Source organism: Eleginops maclovinus, chromosome 4, assembly GCF_036324505.1.
Source record: "Eleginops maclovinus isolate JMC-PN-2008 ecotype Puerto Natales chromosome 4, JC_Emac_rtc_rv5, whole genome shotgun sequence".
Classification (NCBI taxonomy): domain Eukaryota; kingdom Metazoa; phylum Chordata; class Actinopteri; order Perciformes; family Eleginopidae; genus Eleginops; species Eleginops maclovinus.
Window position 1 is genome coordinate 19,680,538 of NC_086352.1, and position 18,522 is coordinate 19,699,059.

General features: G+C 42.3%; 1 protein-coding gene across 2 annotated transcripts in view; it reads right to left on the minus strand.

Moving 5' to 3' along the window:
* The window catches only part of ankrd11 (ankyrin repeat domain 11), a 98,014-nt gene that overhangs the window by 55,292 nt on the left and 24,200 nt on the right, over nucleotides 1–18,522 (minus strand). For both annotated transcript variants that reach the window (XM_063882660.1, XM_063882659.1), the window contains exon 2: nucleotides 18,240–18,317. The gene's annotated coding sequence lies outside the window, so the exon portion shown is untranslated. The remainder of the gene's footprint in view (nucleotides 1–18,239; nucleotides 18,318–18,522) is intronic.

The window sequence follows — 18,522 nt, forward strand, 5'->3', positions numbered from 1 at the left end:
CAGGCTTGCCTTGATACACTGTGTGTGTGTGTGTGTGTGTGTGTGTGTGTGTGTGTGTGTGTGTGTGTGTGTGTGTGTGTGTATTACTCCTCTCTACAGGACAGGTGAGGAGATCTGCCTCATCTCATTCCTGATCACGTACAGATCCAGCTCCATTAGGACACGCAAACCCCAGCTCCCCGAACCACCCACTCTCTTACAGACACACACACAAACACACGCACAGACACACACACTACCCTCCCCATCTCAAGCTATGAAGTGGGCTGAACACAAAGCAGTTGCTATCCACCTTGTGTTTCCCAGCAACAACGGAACGCTTCACTGCAATGTTTTGTTTCTTGACTTCCTGTCCGCGCCAGAAGTGGGTTTATATCTTGCTGCTTTAAGTTTACACCTGAATAGGACCACGTCATCTTCATTTTGTATTTTTATAACATGACATTACATTGAATCTGATTTCAAATATAGATTGTTGTATAAAAAAAAAAACGATATATAATCAGAATGAGCATCTAAACAAAACCTGTTCACAGTATTTCTTCATCTTTAACACAAGCATACTATCAGACGACAACAACCTGTCAGATGGGTGAGTTATATTCTCACATTTCTAGCAGTTCTGATTGTGTTCTTGCAGCCAGATGTAGTAAAGCGTACTTTTAAATGTATCCTATGCCCTTTCTAATCTACCCTGGAATCTGATATTTGACATCTTTGAAGCAAATACATTCTCAATCATTTTATAGCTCTTATGCATCTTTTATTTACAAAATGATTGACGCCTGTCAATAAGCACAACTGGTATCTTACCTAAAGTCCTAACAATACCCAGCCTTACACCACAGTAGTAATAAGTGATTGACAATGTGCTACCAGCTACTTTGATTTAGGATTTTTCACCAAATTCCGAGTTTAAATCACTGTAAAAACAGCTCCAAGAAAGCATGGCAAATTATTAAGCAGGAGCTTCTGGCTTTATACATCTCGTCTGTTTAGTTTCTTAACTTTGAAAAGGTGAGGATTATTAAAATCCATACCAAAATAATGAAACAGTATTTTGTTCAACCCTACTGACCAAGTAAAGGAATAATAACACAGAGAGAAACATAGAGAGAGCATTGCTGGTATGTCGCTGTCCGGTCCCCCCCCCCCAGGCCTCAGTGACAGGTGCTGTGCTTTTTTCCACTGCTAGGCAGGGCCTCATTCCTGTGCAGCTCAGCCCAGTTGGCTATGTGAGGCACAGCTCTGGAAAGTTGCACAATACAATGCCAACTGGGGCACAGGTGAAGTGAGCATGAGGTCACCATTAACATTTCTGCATGAGAAATTGTGAAGCTGAATGATGAAACAGGAGCTGGTGAAACTGTCTGATACCTACACCTTGGCTGAGCTCAATGACCCGTTTGTGTGGGAGGGAACACAACACAAACACAGGATTTAAGAAACTGACTAGCAGCTCTGCCATTTGAATTCATTATGGTGGGCAGCAAATATTGCTGATGCCAAAATGCTTATTCCACTTTGCTCTGGGCTAAAGACGGGACGAGGAAACTCTGTGGAGGGTGACATAAGAACTCCTCTTATTCAGGGTCCGGTGTGCTGCATTACACCAATACTAGAGGAAGAGATAAGCCAAGGGTGAAAGGGCTCACAATGTGTTATAGTATTTCCCATTATAAGAACAAGGTGCTAAGTTATTGCTTCAAAAATAAATCCTGTCTTAAATAAACTTGGATGAATTACAGATCTATCCATTTCCATGTTTCTCACGTCACATTTTTATTTATATGAGAGAAAGAAATAATGTTTACTGTTTGTGCCAGGCATAAGCAGGGTTATTAACTGCTCTAATTCTGGCATTCAACCAAATCACTGACGGTTTTAGCAGCCTAAACAAAAACATCAACAAAACCCATACTTCAGAACGCAATTTCAATATCAGTGTATGGAATTATAATAGGGATGCACCGATACATCGGCCAGACATCGGCATCGGCCGATGGTCGCCCCTATTTACTCGGCACATCGGCAAATAAGGTGACGTTCACCGATGGCAGTCACCGATGCTTTTGTTATTTTTTCCTGCGTTCCCTCATAACATCTGTGGCACCCGTAGTCCGTTTATATAAAAAAAACATTAACTAAAGAAAACTAAAACACAACATGTCGGCAGTGTGGGACTATTTCACTGTTTCATCCAGAGATCCGCCATTTACTTATGTAGATTAACTTCATTATTCCAAAGTCTACAGTAACTTTGGATAATAACTCGGGAATAATAAACGGAGCGCTCTCTTTTCCTCTCTCCCTGCCTTCCTCTCTCCCACTCCTGACAGCCCGTCCGTCTCATGCAGCTCGCTGATCCAGTAATGAGTGATCCGACAGTAAAGAGTAAATATATTTATAACTAGTTTAGGTAGATTCAGAGGTAGATGAAATAGCTGAGTGTGATAAGTCTAATTCTAAACGTGTTTTGCTCCGCTCACCGGCCCCCTCACAGCGGGCAGAGCTGCAGGTGATCCGGGGAAGCTGCGTACTTTCTAAACAGTGTACTATGATGTTATAATAACGAACTCAGCCTTTGAAACCTTTTTTTTTTGTGCTTTTCCTGGCAGAGAGTGGAATAACAACAGTGGAAACAAATTACATTAAAACATCGGCATCGGGCAAATTGTTATTCTTAACATCGGCCAAGAAATTTGGCATCGGTGCATCCCTCAATTATAACTTGAATTGAGTTTCATTACAATAAATATGGGAAATCTGAGAAGAAAGATGACTGCAATACACTGTTTGACATTTCAAAATAAAGCATTTCACAACTCGCAGATAGTGCACATTGTCACATGCTGAACTCACTCCTAAATTGAGGAAGCTCTGAATTATATTAAGACAGTGAACTTGTGAAATTAACCACAATGAGTAAAAATATGTATTACATATGATAACATCAGCACACTGTATATGCATTAAAGACTAATTGTACCCAAGTCATGCCACTCTTGAATATGCTAATTTCAGTTTCAGTAAAAAAAAGAAAGTGACTCACATTTTCTACTTCTTGTCTTTGGAATTAGCCAGTACCAATGAGACACTTAGGTTGTGATTATGATTGGTCGATGCTTTATTTACTTTATATTTTGATCTGTTGATTGTGTTTTTATAATGTTTTCTCTGAATCGACAGGAAAGAAGTTAAAGTGCAATTCCAAACTGTTCTAGACCCCAAGGTCACATGCTCAAAGTTGCTAGTTTGTCTGAAAACAGTCTGAAACGCAAACGCCGAAAGTCTTAACATATTCATGGGTATAAAAACCGCCATGGAGGAAGTGAATCTTGCTTGTTAGAATACTTTTAAAATCATTGTAGATTGGCCTTTTTATCCAATAATAATTTCAGCACATTAGGCATACATGTAGATGGCCATTTACCAATATTCCTTTTCAGATGTATCCGGTCATTGCATCACCACTTCCTAGTTTTTGTCAGAGATTACAGCAGAGAGTTGTGGCGGTTCTTACAGAACAGTTGATTTAATTTACTAATTGCTCTGAGTGAGTCTTGATTGGAAAGATACTGTAAGCATTGAGAGGGTACAGTGTAGGTCTCTCCACTGGTGGGTGGGGGTGGGGGGTTGTTCTAGTAAGCACAGGGTATTCATCTCACTGCACCATATGGCAGATGCTCAGGACAGAGAGGTGAAATGTTACAAGCTTCGTCTAGACAGCCTAATGGCTACGAACAGCTTAGTCAGCAATGGTTACCTTCAAACTACAGTGATGGAAAAGACTGAAGCACTGTCAGACCAGGAAACATTGCTCCCCTGCTGCTAGCCAAATAACTGATATATTAAAATAAATTGTCAAATGTGAAACTGTTTGCAGGAGTCGGAAAGAAGAGCTTCAACCCTGGAAAACAGAAGATGTAAGATATGAAGAGAGTTTAAATCGAAACAATAGGAAGGTACGGAGTAAAGGGGCAGATTTACAAAATTGTTTTTTGTTTGGGCTTTAAGTGAGTTCCTCCAATGAAACGTCAACTTGTTTATTTGAACAACAAATTGGGAAGGATAAAAATCGATGCTCCAACACCAAAAAGGGCTTCTTCAAATCTAAATCAACACATCTGATACACATTCTCAACAGCAACTAAAACAATGACGTGCACAAACTGGATTAGGATGGAAAAATATGGGCCTTGAAATGTGTGTTTCCATACTTTAATAGCGCTGTATATTGGAAATAATACAGCCATTTGAGACATATTATGATATGCTTGTTAGGATACATATTATTGTGATACAGTAGATACTAACGACCAAAGAAGAGACCAAAATAAGACCGATCGATATGGACCAAAGATCAAATCACATCGGTATTTTTAGGCTGAATAGCGATATGGGGACGTGGCATTCACTTCCTCACTGCTATGTGATTGAATACTTGCTCAGTGTGTGCCCGGTTGTGTTCTTGAAATGCATGCAGTAGGTTATTGCTGGCTGACAAAAGGAACAGATACAACACACCCAAACGTGTACAGTGTGTGAGTTTATGCTTTGTGGTCTGTCCAGGAGCAGCGGATAAAGCTGCAGGACAGAAAATAGACAGTCACCACACCTCTGATGTCTTATCTGAACACATCACTGTCGCACAAACAAGCCACTTGCTCCTCACAAGCACACACACACACACACACACACACACATTCTGAATGTGAAGGCGGATGAGAGTGAGTCACTCTCCCTTCTGGCCATGAACAAAAAAAAAACAACCTGCAATCTGTGGCACTAACACATTTGATTTAAACACATAGTAGTTGAATTTCTTGTGCATGTCTACACATTGATTGATCAGGACTGACTCTAATGTATTCAAATACATCTTTAGTAATGAGGGTAAAACAAAATGCATGTAAACACCACATTGGGAGCTTACTGTAACATAAGCAGTGAGCTGTTGCATTTCTTTTTACTTCTATTACTGTAATCAATGAAAATCAGGATTCATACGTAGACCCAAATCTTCCATTTAACCAACAACTAAGGGCGGAGGGATGAAAAGAATAAAACAGATGCAGAAGATGAACACGACAGACAGAGAGAGGGAGACTACCCCGAAGTCTGGCTAATGCATCTAATGGAAAATCATACTGTGAAAGGCTGATGGAGGTTTAGCAGCTCAGGCCAGGTCCACACTAAGCCTGCTATATTACAAAGATTTTCCTGGCCTTCCATCCGTGACACCACTTTTACATGCATCACATTGCTTTTTGAAATTAATCTCTTGAGTGAATAGATCTCAAAATGCAAGTTGTGTACTGTGTTGTGGAAGGGAAAACAAAGCTCTGAGGACAGATGTTGTAACAGACATGGCGGTGTAAAACTAAACGAAGGAACCAACTTCCTGTTGCCTGAAGCTCTTTGTGATCTCCCCTTTTGAATGCTGACAAACCCTATCAAACCATACAGATGTTCGTTTTAACTTGCATTAATACTATTTCTTAGCATTGCAGGAAATGATTCAGGAAATAATAGATATCATTTTAAATATACAGCTGCGGAAAAAATTAAGAGACCACTCCAAAATGTTCTTAAATCTTTATCTATGTATGGCAGCCATTCCAGTGTTTGTTGAATTCCAACACAGAGAAAAATTCTCAGTAGTTTATAGAATACGATAAAATAAAATAATTTAACTCAAAGACATAGCTATAAATAATAAAACAAGAGAAAATGATAATGCTGAAGTGGTCTCTTCATTTTTTCCGCGGCTGTATATATATATATATATATATATATATATATATTTTATAGGCATGGTAATATACTGGCAGACACATTGAGAAAGGACTTAGGCTGCATCCATGCTGTAATGGCAGCAAACCATCCCAGGAAGGCAATGATAGGAACATGGTAATAACATACATAATGGAGCTGGGTAATGAGTGGAATAGCTGTGCTTTTCAGTGGTATCATGACAAGTATCAGGTGCATGAAGACATCAGTAAGTCATTTGACATGCAAATCACTGAAGCAGCACTTAGGTTGTCATTTCAAGGAAAGGAATAACAATAGTTCACTATTTTAATGGGCAAATAAATCCCTGGTTTTAACTAACTTGTGTAGGCAGAGTTAGCATTCACACAGAGTGAACCAAAGGGAGAGAAATAAACAGCATGGGGATCTGTATGGACAAGGGATAGACACTGGAAGTGACATACGCAGACACAGGGCAAGAGCGATTAAGATTGAGGCTGATTCTCCTATATGTCTTGAGAAACCCTGAGCTGAAATAAATTCAAATCTGAGGAATGAGCCACTGAGAAAAGCTTTGGTATACATTGTGTGTTGGTTTCCCCAACAACACTTCTAAATATAACCCTCCACAACTGGAGCAAATGTTGAATAATGAAGCGTGGGAGGTTCTGGAGAAATAAGACAGAAAAATGTAGCCAACAAATTCAAATTAAATAATCCACATTTTATTCTGCGAGGCTCACAGCCAGATACACAGGATTATAACGTGTGTAATGATACACGCTGGTATTTTGTTGCTTGCTAGCTAGCTTTTACAGTGTGAAGATCAGGTAGAGAACATGTCTCCATTTGCAAGAATAAAAACAATTAAAAATCTCTAAAAATGCACAATTACAAAACTGTAAATGACATAAGGGATTAAATGTTTGCAGTGTATATTCATGCCAAATATGACTGTGCCGTTTTGGTCTCTTGTACTACTGGAACAAAAACACCTCTCAGTTACACCAACCAAGGGCACAAAGGGTTTCTTTTCAAAAAAGCAATCTTTGCAGGTCTGCCTTCTCTGAGACCGAGTCAGACAGGGAGCTGGTGTCAGAGTTGGCCAATACTGTACAACACAGACGCTGTGGGACCGAAACAAACATGTAATCTCAAAATCCTGCCACACCACCACAAGCCTGATTCTTCATAGTGCTACTGGAAGGTCCTCTACTGGCCACTGAAAGTCCATGTGTTTAACAGAAACCGCAGCTTCTGAGAAAACACTATTGTCAAACTGCCCAGAGGTCGAAGTGTGACAGGTCATCTGCTATAATTAAAATCTTCTTTGTGATTGCAGCCAACCCAAAAACCTTTGTTAAAGAGAGACTATACAATGAGAAGTAGTTTCTTAAAAGCTGTACTATGCCAGTTGAAATTGTCCTTAATCTTAAAATAACACTAAAAAAGGTAAATATGCCAAAGAATTAGATTTTTACAAAGCATCAACACAGTTGAAACAGCATAGATATTCTCCTTTCTGGATGCACAGTGTAAACGTTTTCTATCCAAGACTTCCTGTGAAATATGATCACTCCCTCAGCTGCAGTGGTTTTCATGTCCCCTTAGCCATGCTGGTTCTAACGCGAGCAATGTACCCGATAGGTTCACCTCATTCAGCAGTTTTGAGTCAATATTTGTACCTTTCTCTCAAAAGGGAAGGGGAGGCTCCATTGAAACGTTCTGATACCAAAGCACAGTTTTGGTACCATATAATATGACTTCCTTTTCCCTTTTTAAAGCATCAAGACTACATACAGTCTTCTCTCAAATAAACATCATACAAGACAAGACTTTTGCCTGAAATTAATAGAGGTTCAATTGTCAGCCAAAGTAAGAGGAAGTAAGGTTGTAAGGGTGGTGAGGTTGTCACAGCAGTGCAATTAAGTGTTAGCCAAAGGTCACAAAAAAGGCCAACAATGTCCTGAAAGCAAAGAGGAGTAATGTGGGCAGAAAACAGCACTGATACTCGCTGGGAAAGAACAGAACAAAACTTCCCGTGGTGTCGGAATAATACAAGTTGGAAACAAGAGGATGGTACACTTAACTAGCTATCTTACAAAGCTTCAACAACATTATGTCTTTCGGATCAGAAGTCAGCTTCACGTAAACCTTGCCTTCCCATCCCCCCCACCAATAACCCATAAAACCCCCACACTAAAGACCTGTCACTTTTTAAACAAAAGCTGCTCCTCTCCTTTGCCCTTTTCTATACTTGGCTGCAGCTCTTCTGCTCTCCTTCTGTTATGGTTATCTACATCTCTGAGAACAATAATACCAAGGCAGTGGAGCCCAGAGAGGGCTGGAGAGAGCCACAGATGTCTGTCCCGACAACCTCTCCCCCCCCCCCCCCCCCGCTGCATTCAGCTCCCACCTCTGTTGGTAGACAGCAAGAGGGGACTAAGTAAAGTGGCTGGGTATTGGTGGTGATGATAATAGAGGGTCATGGGGGTGTTTAGGTTAAAGATGGACAGGAGAGGGAAAATAAAAAGTTAAGAGAAGGAGAACTTCTTGAGAAGTATAACATGGGGAAATAAGATGGTGAAGTTTTTAGATACCATAGAAGGACTATAATCCACGCAGTGCATCTCTTGTACATTCATTCACACAATCAGCCCCCCCCCCCCCCCCCACCATCAACAGGCAGAGTGGGTATTGATCTTCCCTCAGGGTTTTCTATTTACAGTCTGCTGGTTAGCAGGGAGAGCAGGGTGGGTGTCTTCTAGAAACGTGACTCAGTAACCATTGATTTGCAATTAACCGGGACCCTGCATTCTCCCACAAACTCTGTGTCTCGCAGATGCCTCAAGCATACACATCATATTTCCATGTGACATTATAACCTGTACACCCCTGAGTTAGAAAAAACAACCAAATGCAAGTAAAGATGGACAATGATGATGCTCTTTCAAGCCAATTTCGGGCAACATTTTGTGTCTACAAACCACTGACTGACAGACATAGGCATATATTAAACACCATGTCACACTGAACAAAGCATACAAATGTCTGGTACAAAATTATGAAAACCACACAATGATTAGATTGTCAGTTATGAAAGGCCTGTTTGTAAAAAGAAAGAGACTACGCCAAATCTGACCAACACTTCAAAACCCTCTTTGGAGCACGCTGGTCAATGACTGACCTGGCCTCTGAGTACATGAGTTATACTTCATACTCTCTGTGTATTTACTTTGCCATAAAACCATAAGCAATAACATGTTTTCAGGTGAAAATTCTTAACACTGAAAGAGAGCATGAGCCATAAAAAGGGCAAGGGGCTAAAACAGCCAGCAGACAGCCAGTGGATCTCACAGGGTGTGGTGACTCAATATCTCAGAAGGAGGCAAAACAAACCCGGGACAAACAAGCAAAGTGCTGGTTTGGCTGAGGGAGCAAGAGGCAGAATGTACCAGAGAGAGAGAGGAAAGCGAAAGAGACACAGCAGAGGAACAGAGCCCACCAGAAGTTCCAACATGGAGACAGGAGCCATATGTTAACACACAAGGGGTCTGTGAGGAAAAGTCTGCGAAGGCAAAGTCTCTCTCTCTCTCTCGCTTCTGTCTCTCTTTCTGCTTTCTCTGCTTGGTACTAGTAGCATTACATATACCGCCCATCCCCCCAACACACACACTCCCTCTCTGCTACTGCTTTTTACGCTGCAGAGAGACGTGCAGGTTGGAAGAGGAGGGCCAGGAGGATGAAGTGGCGTGGGAAGGGTTAAGTCCAAACAGATCCATCTGCTTCCTTGTCTGTCCTGCTGGCTGGCTGCTGGCTCTAGCCCAGCTTTTACACAGCCTGCAGCAAAGAGAGCACACACACACACACACACACACACACACACACACACACACACACACACACACACACACACACACACACACACACACACACACACACACACACACACACACACACACACACACACACACACACACACACACACACACACACACACACACACACACACACACACACACACACACACACACACACACACACACACACACACACACACACACACACACACACACACACACACACACACACACACACACACAATGCTGACAGGTTTTAAGTTTTTTGCTTTTGTATAAATAAAGAGGGAAAGGATTTCCAGATGGCCTTCAACAAGATACTAATGCTGGAGGCTAAAGACCTGGTACGAGTAAATATGAGAAAGCATTTTACTACATTCAAAATGAAAGCAACAATAACCTATTTTCTCCCATGGAATACTTTTTGTCAATTTCAAGAGGAAATGTTTCTCAACAGAATCATGTATCTCAAAGCTTTGCTCATAAGAGGCAAGGTTTACCAGAGTTCGTTAATGTTTGTCTAAACCTCCACAATGAAGGTTGACCAGGCGGTTTCTTTGTGACATTGCTTCCCTACGTTCTCAGTTACAGGAATCAGAACGGAAAAGGGAGAGACTTGTATTTGAAGTATTTGGTCTATTGGATGTGCCTTAGTGTGTGGAACACTGTCGGACCACAGCATCTACAGCACAAATATTTCTAGCTAACGTCTTCGTAACAACACGCATGAACACACTCCTTGTGTCTCACCTTGGAATTTCTGGACGAGCGAGCAAACAAATGTCTCCCAGTTAGAGTACAACACCATTTTGGGGGATAAACAGCTCGGCATCGTAGCCTTTTGCACAGCATAAGTCCAAATGTCGAAGGTTTATCCAAGATGTGAAGTTGTGTGGGTCATCTGATGATATCCGTCCTTGGTTGGTAAGCTACAGTTACCAAGGCCACTTTGTTTACATTGTGTCTGTGCCGCTGCAGGCTCAGCTGGCCCGCCCATTCAGCAGCATTTCTGATACATCTCCAACACCAGTTTCCCCATTACAGTGAATTAAAGTATAGTACAATAAACGCCTTAATGGAGGTGGATGTGCTGATGCTTTGGGGTATAGGTATGGAAGAAAGCATGAGAAAATTCAAATGTTGAGCATCCCAGCTCACTAAATAAAGATATGCTTCATGGATAATGACTTTACGAAACATTACAACCTGTTTGCAGTGTTTACATAACAGTTACAATAACTGCAGGATTTGTTGTCTGTAGTACATGTTAACACAATGTAACACACTTCTAATTTTGCTCATTTCTAATAAAGTGAGAAGGCCAATATCAGAAATACGCTCGAAGGACTGAGTGAAATCGTGATCAGGAGTAGATTTCTTCAGTTATGGGCCATCAATGTAATGAATGTACTTTCCTGGAGCCATCCAAGCACTGTACACAGCCGGACAGCTGCTGGGAATCAAAGGCAAGAGCATAAAAGGGAGGGGACAACAGTGTACGGCTTCACACACCCTCATGAAAAGTTTGTTTTCATCGAGAGGTTTTCTGATGAAGGAACACCTGCGTAGGGAGAGGCCCAAACCTGCCAAACCCTCACCAGTTATGTCGCCTTTGTATTCCAACAACACCACAAAGCGACCCGTTTCTTTAGGGGATTCTGCACTGGATTGGCAATGGGGAAGTTACCAACGAAAAGACTTGTTTAGGCCTCTGATGTTTAGCTGAGAGAGGGAGAGAGACAGAGAGGGGCGTGCAGACTTACAGTATGTCAGACAACAAGGTCAGCCCATCCCGGGAGAGGTGTTGGCTTTCCAACAGAGCACAGCTACTTGAAACCAAGGTCAATGCTCTGCGGCTGTGAGAGGGACGGGATATGCGGGCAAGACCGGGACAGCTTTGCCACAAGGCCCATGCATGGGTTTGATGTGTTATGCAAGCTAAATGAGTGCGTACACGCTTTCAAATAAATGGAATTTAAATCAGTGGCATCAAATTTAAAAAATCAATGAATTATACACGACTATATAAAGAGGCACAGGGCCCCTTTTTTTTTTCTTTAAAAGGGGTGTTGAGACTCTTAGCTACACAGTCACTTTTCTAGTTATATACTTTGAATGACATCATAAATACAAATGGTATAAATATCAATCTATTCTAGGAAACCATGTTGACTTATCTGCCACACAACGTCTCTTTGTTTTTGTGATTCCCAATGAAAGCAAGGAAACGTGAGTAGCTGTTTTGCAAAAACATCACCACTCGAATTTTGTGCCGTTGAAAGCAGCTGGTTGAGTTATTTGACGAACAAACAAAACTTAACTGTGTAAGGAGGGGGTGCTGCTTCAATGTTATCTTATCCTCCCCCACCTTGGACAAGAGCCTAGCAGCTCTAAAATTAGCCGTTGCATCTAAACAAAGTCTTTGGTGTAGCTGCTACACTTTGATGGGAACTTGGCTCATGGCTGGCGCACTGAAAGCACACTCAAGCCCATCTCAAAATACAGAGATGAAGCCAAGATAGAATACGAATGTAAATCAGAGACACAGAGTCCTTGACTTTTTCCAGCCTTTCCATGAATCGACATTGAAGTCGCTCACTACAACAGGAGAATACACTTTATACATCACCAATATCATTTGTAGGGTTGGGAAATATATTGTTTCCAATGCATTTGAGTTAAATACTATCATCGTAATATAATCCAATAAAAACAAACCAATCGGTACACTAGTGGACTAGAGGTCAAAGACGTTTACCAGATGACCAACATGAACATTTTTCTCAGGGAATTCCAGGTTGATGCCATATTATGATACTTTAAAGTCAATCTTTCATTGATTAAGCTACTAGTTACAAGCAACTGAAAAACTTAAGATAAATAACACGATTTGGGTGAGCCACAATGTATAAAAAAAAAGGGCTGCACTATAGAAGTGATGTTCAAAATGAATAACAGTTACAGGATAAGAAAGGAGCAGATATGACTCACCAGGGAGACTGTGACTTTATACAAAACAAAAATACAGGTTTCCAGTAGATAGACGAGTAACTAGATAGACGAATACATGGCAATTCATAGACCACCAACAATGTAAAGCAGCAGCGAGTCTAAATGAGTCTAACCATCAGGTACAGATCCTGTTTGAGCGTGCGTGTATTAACATGTACTTAAGCCTGTGGAAAACAGTGCCTGGGAAGCAGCCATGACCTCCCAGCAAGAGCAGGAAGAAAATAAATCTTGATGAAAGCTAACCAACATCCTGTGCTCATGGCTGCGCAGATATTACTATACGTTTTGTTGTTTGCTTAACCACATTATTTGTGTTGATATCTAAATAGCAGGAAGGTGATTCAAATGTAAACACATTCTTTTCTTTTCAAAGTCAACCTCGTCAAAAGGTTTTGCAGCATTAAATGGCTTTTACGACACATATGGAGTAATGCGTTCCTCAACACAGATTTACATAACCAAAGCCCTAAAGAATAAACAATAAATACACAACACATTTTCCAACAAACATTCCACGAGCAAGAGAGGAAAACTCAGAAATAAAAAACAAACCCTCCACTAAAAGAAGAACATGCTGCTATTTATCTTTCACTCTCACACCAACAAGTGCCTTCTACGCACACACAATGCTAACTGGTCTGAACCTCCATTATACAGGGCACACTGGCCTCCCACTCCCACCCTACTAACAGTGGCAGACTGCCAGGTTGGAAAGAGTGCGTGCGTGCGTGTGTGTTGTCGAATTGCACAGGAAAATGAAACGACAACACAGAATTTGGGAAGACTCACAACCTGCCACCCTAGGGAAATGTGACAAAGACGTGTTGATGCAGAGCCGCTAGGCGACTCGTAAGGCATAGTACTGCATTCCGTTGCTTCCCATCTCCTTGAAACTATACGACATACAACAACCCCACATTCCCCGGCCTAAGATGTGAGCTCTCTGCCATTCAGCTCGCTATTAGCGTATTTCTCCGCACTCCATGCCACAGTGGCGTGCCTGTTCCCTGCAAACAGACTCCTTCTATACGGCATCAGTGTGCAGCCTGCCTGAGGGGGAGGATGAGGAGGAGCAGAGGGGAGGAAGAAGGGAAGGCTGGGAAAACAAAGCTTCTATAGTCGTCTCTCCAGCCGGGCCAGGCCGAGCTGCACTAGCGGGGGCGAGTTATGTAATGTGACTGGCAGGGCCCACTTCCCTCTTCAGAGCTGCTGCACACACTAATCCCCACTGAGGAACAAGCCCTGCTTTGGAGGAAGAGGAAGAGATAGAGGGGAGCTGCAAGGGAGAGGGAGCTAGTAGAGAAGGTGAGATTACAGAGATGTCTGCCTTTCATCTACTCCAAATCGAAAACACACCTCCCCTCTCAGCTCCTCCTAACGCAGCAAACACACGGTTCCGTTGCGTTGGTGCTTGCCGGTGGGCGTGTCTGGTGCTTGGGGCTAATGCGACCGAAAACCAATCACATTAATCTCCCGCCCCAAACAAACAGGCGTATACAAACCAGTAGGGCTGCACGATTATGGCCAAAATGATAATCAGGATTATTTTAATCAATATTGAGATCCCGATTAATTATCACGATTATTTGTTAAATTTTAACCAAAAAATTTTGTATTGACACAAAGGCTCATTATTACTGCTTTCACGTCCAGTTGCTACATTCCTGCTAATGTACACATTTGTGCATCAAAATAAAATAGGTCTCTATCTCGTCCACACTACCGCGTTTTCGTTTTAATCCGGAGTTTTAAAACGAAAACGTGACCATTCACGCATACTGGGCATGCGCGTGCCGGTTGCAGCTGCAGCATTATAAAATGCAGAATTTACCTGCACAACAACTGCTACCACAGACCACAAGGTAAACAGCGCTTTTACTTCGTTATCCATGTTTACCACTGGTAGTCAAGGCTGATCCGACCCGATACCCAGCTGATCTGACCCGATACCCAGCTGATTTGAATTTTTCCGGGTAAGGAAGGGTCACATGGTAGGAGCGTGACGAATCAGAGAAGGATACTCGTGATCGATAAGACCCAATCAGAAAGCGCTCATGGGTGCCTACGTTAGCTTTTCCAAAAGCCTGCGTTTCTGCCTGTCCACACTAATCAGCAGCCCCGGGGCCAGCAGCGTTTCCAAAAGCCTCCGATTTTAAAACGAAAACCCAGTATTGTGTATTGTATTGTATACGAGGCTTGTTTTCTCCATCACTCGCTAGAAGCGCTAGATTGGCTTTGGAAAAAAACGTTGATACTGAGCGTTCTATGAACCGAATGACACATTTAAAATATCGCTCGATCCCGCGATTTTGATCGTGGGAAGCCAAAATTGTGATCGTGATTAAAATTCGATTAATTGTGCAGCCCTACAAACCAGTTTCACCCACTGTCTCTGCCACCTCCCTCCATGCCTGGTTCCTCCTGTTTGTATCCCGGTATGTGTAGAGGGACTGCTCGTACAAGACCGGGTAATTCGCTACCGCTATTACTATTTTCTCTTCCATTTTTGGGAAAATTACGAAATGACCTGCGCTATGGCTCTCGCAGCATATTAACATACACGCGGTTTGGTTGACCTGTCCTTGTACTGGCATATTTGCATAAGCGGGATTTGATTGGCTGGCGCTTTCGTCGACACTTGAGAAGTTTTACTCAACTATCGGCACGAGCAACGCAGGCAAAGCGAAGCAACAGAACCACAATTCAGTTCGGCAAAGCTCAATCAGACGGATATCAGCACTGAGGCTGGCTATAGCAGAGAGAGAGGACACTGGTCGCAGTAAAAGCCTGTGTACAACATGTGATAATGAAACATGTCCGCACATCTGGCTACGATTATTGTCCAATTCCTTGGTAGTGCTCTCTGTTAGTATCCACTCAGCTTATTGATGTTTTCTATGAAAGATGCACATCAGGTTAACGTTTGTTTGCGGCAGATCCATTGTGAAAAGAGAAAGACAAACTCAAAATGTGACAAGTAAAAACCTTTATGAACTTTCTCACCAAAAGATTAATTGGTAATGGATTAAAAATCAGCTTGAAATCAATAATACAATTCATATAAATCTTATCAATTTCCCTTTCTAGGCCTGACTTCTTAAGTATAGTTCACACATCGCTGCTGAACTACACATTTATGCCATATGTTTATTATAATTCACCATTAAAGACTAGTTTGGCACACTAGCAGGGTGGATTGTTAAGCAGCTGAACGAAAGACTATCATCTAGTGTAGTTGCACCTCTTCATCCGGTCATGTTATAGAACCTTAATGCATATTATGTAACCCCTTCTGGTCCATAATCTTGTTCGAGCTGTTCTGCAGTACAGCATTGAGGAATGCGAGTATGAATAGGCTTCAAGTCGGCACTAATGTAAACCTCATTATTACAGTGTCCCTACATTCACCCAAACCCACATGAAACTTAGATAGGGAGCAGGTAGACATTAAGCGTGAGCTTAATGAGGCTGAGAGGAAGTAGTACCGCGACAGGCACAGAGTGAAAGAGAAACACAGGGGGAAGAGGCCACGAATGATTACCAGGCACCTCAGCTAGCTCTGCCAACCACGGAGAGCAGGTGGAGGATTTAAAGCAGTTAAAAATAAAAGTCTGATTCTGATTTACTTAGCTGCTTGCCTGGAAACCATGTGACTGCTATCACATGAGGAGAGGGCGGAGGAGTGTGTGTGTGTGTGTGTGTGTGTGTGTGTGTGTGTGTGTGTGTGTGTGTGTGTGTGTGTGTGTGTGTGTGTGTCTAACCACCATAGGCCCACACAGACACACAACATGTACTCCATTCCTGGCACCATTATAAGCTTTGTGATCAGTTTCCTTGGTTTCCACCGACAGTAAGCAGATATAGGCAGCTCGGAGAGGTAAACAGACGCAGCTCATTCTGGTGCACAGCCACAGGCACACAGACGAGAGGGGTGGGAGGGAGACGGGTAAGAGAGTCAGAGACAGAGGGAGAACGATTTTTGCGAAGATGAAGGGGATGAGCAAGTGTTGCAGGTATTGCAAAGGGCTCAATATAAAGATATGTTGCGCATTCTGTAGAGCCCTTTATGCAACATCAGTACTTATCTGTATCGAATCATAAAGTCAGATAGTTCAATTAAATCAAATTTTGACTGAGAATGTATTCGGATAAGGCGATCAGTGCAGATATGCTGCCCCGTAACAGGCTTCAATTATGTGCTGCTTCTTCTACTGTTAGTGAGGGGGGGTAAGGGGGTTCAGGCACTAATCACAAGGCAGCTCATTCTTTGTTATGATTTGTATTCTATGGTTTTCTGATTCTTGGAGAACATGTTAGATTTGTTCTCCGGCTTGTGTTCACTATGTTTTTGATCTGACTAAATTGAAAGAAGATGGCTTTTTCTTCAGGACTGATGTGCCTCTGCGGTGAATTCCATCCATGATTGCCACCTTATGTAATAGCTAGTGTGTTTGTTGACCGAAAAATCCAATAACTATGTCCTTCATCAAGGTGTGGTTTGTATACGCCAACTGTCTGATTGGTGTCTAACTGTGACATTAAGATAAAAGTGGTTGCACTTTTCATCTAGGATCTTACATAATCAGGACTTTTCGGCTAGGTCACATTAACCCAAGGAAGAGGTTTTGTGAGTGTGCAATGCATCTGTGAATGAGAGGGAGGGTAATGGAGGGCTTTTGTTTGACACATGCTAGTTCTGCACTACAGAGGCTGTGACCTACTTTTCATGGTCTCCACAACACACACACACACACACACACACACACACACACACACACACACACACACACACACACACACACACACACACACACACACACACACACACACACACACACACACACACACACACACACACACACACACACACACACACACACACACACACACACACACACACACACACACACACACACACACACACACACACACACGAAAGCAGAGGTTATGCATTCACTAAGCCCCATTCTTAATACACGCATTCCAGTGGATAAAGCTCAGTGCTGCTGTGCTTTCAGCCTGCCTGTTGGTACAAGCCACTCTTGCACACACAGCGTCCTGCATGACTGACAATAAAGGGTAGTGCCTGCTGCCTGTATGTAAGCATATGTATACAAGCACAGACGTACTTCTTGAGAAAAGGCACCCTGCACTGGTTGTTTGGTTAAACAAGAGGTACTTGATGTCCCGTTAATACCATGATGTCATTTTCAAGCTAAAGAAACTGCAAACGTGCAAGACTAAAAACATGTTCACACGAGTTAAACCCCATTAGACAAAGACTTCAGGAGCCAATTCACCATCTATTGTAAACTTACGCATGTTCCAAAACAGACGATAAAAAGATGCAATTGTGACATTTGTTCTCCAGTTGCTGAGCACGCACACACACACGCACACACACGCGCACACACGCGCACACACACACACACACACACACACACACACACACACACACACACACACAATAATGCAAACAAAAACCGTAGCAGCCAGAAATCATCTGTTAAAGAAACAAGTGCTTCACTAAAAGCACTTTAGTGAAAGCTGTTATAACAACATGAGCATCAGAGGGGTGGTTAGATTTTAAGACGTGATTCGTCAACATACCGATTCCATGGCTGTGGGAGAATGTCAGTGGGCTAAAATCCAACTAGAAAAACACCTGCCGTCTGAGTCCACAGAATCCTGAAAAACAAGATGAAAACAAGACAAAGCATTAATTACTGGCACAGCACAAGCAGTTTCACATTCCTCACGACCGACGGGTATTGGGGTGGATGCAGAGGGTCATGTTTCTCTCTTCCCAGGATCAGTACATCCACAGTTCTCTGCCAGACGAGGAGAGGCCTGAAAGAACAGGGTTCAGGGGCACTGACATACATTTGGTCCC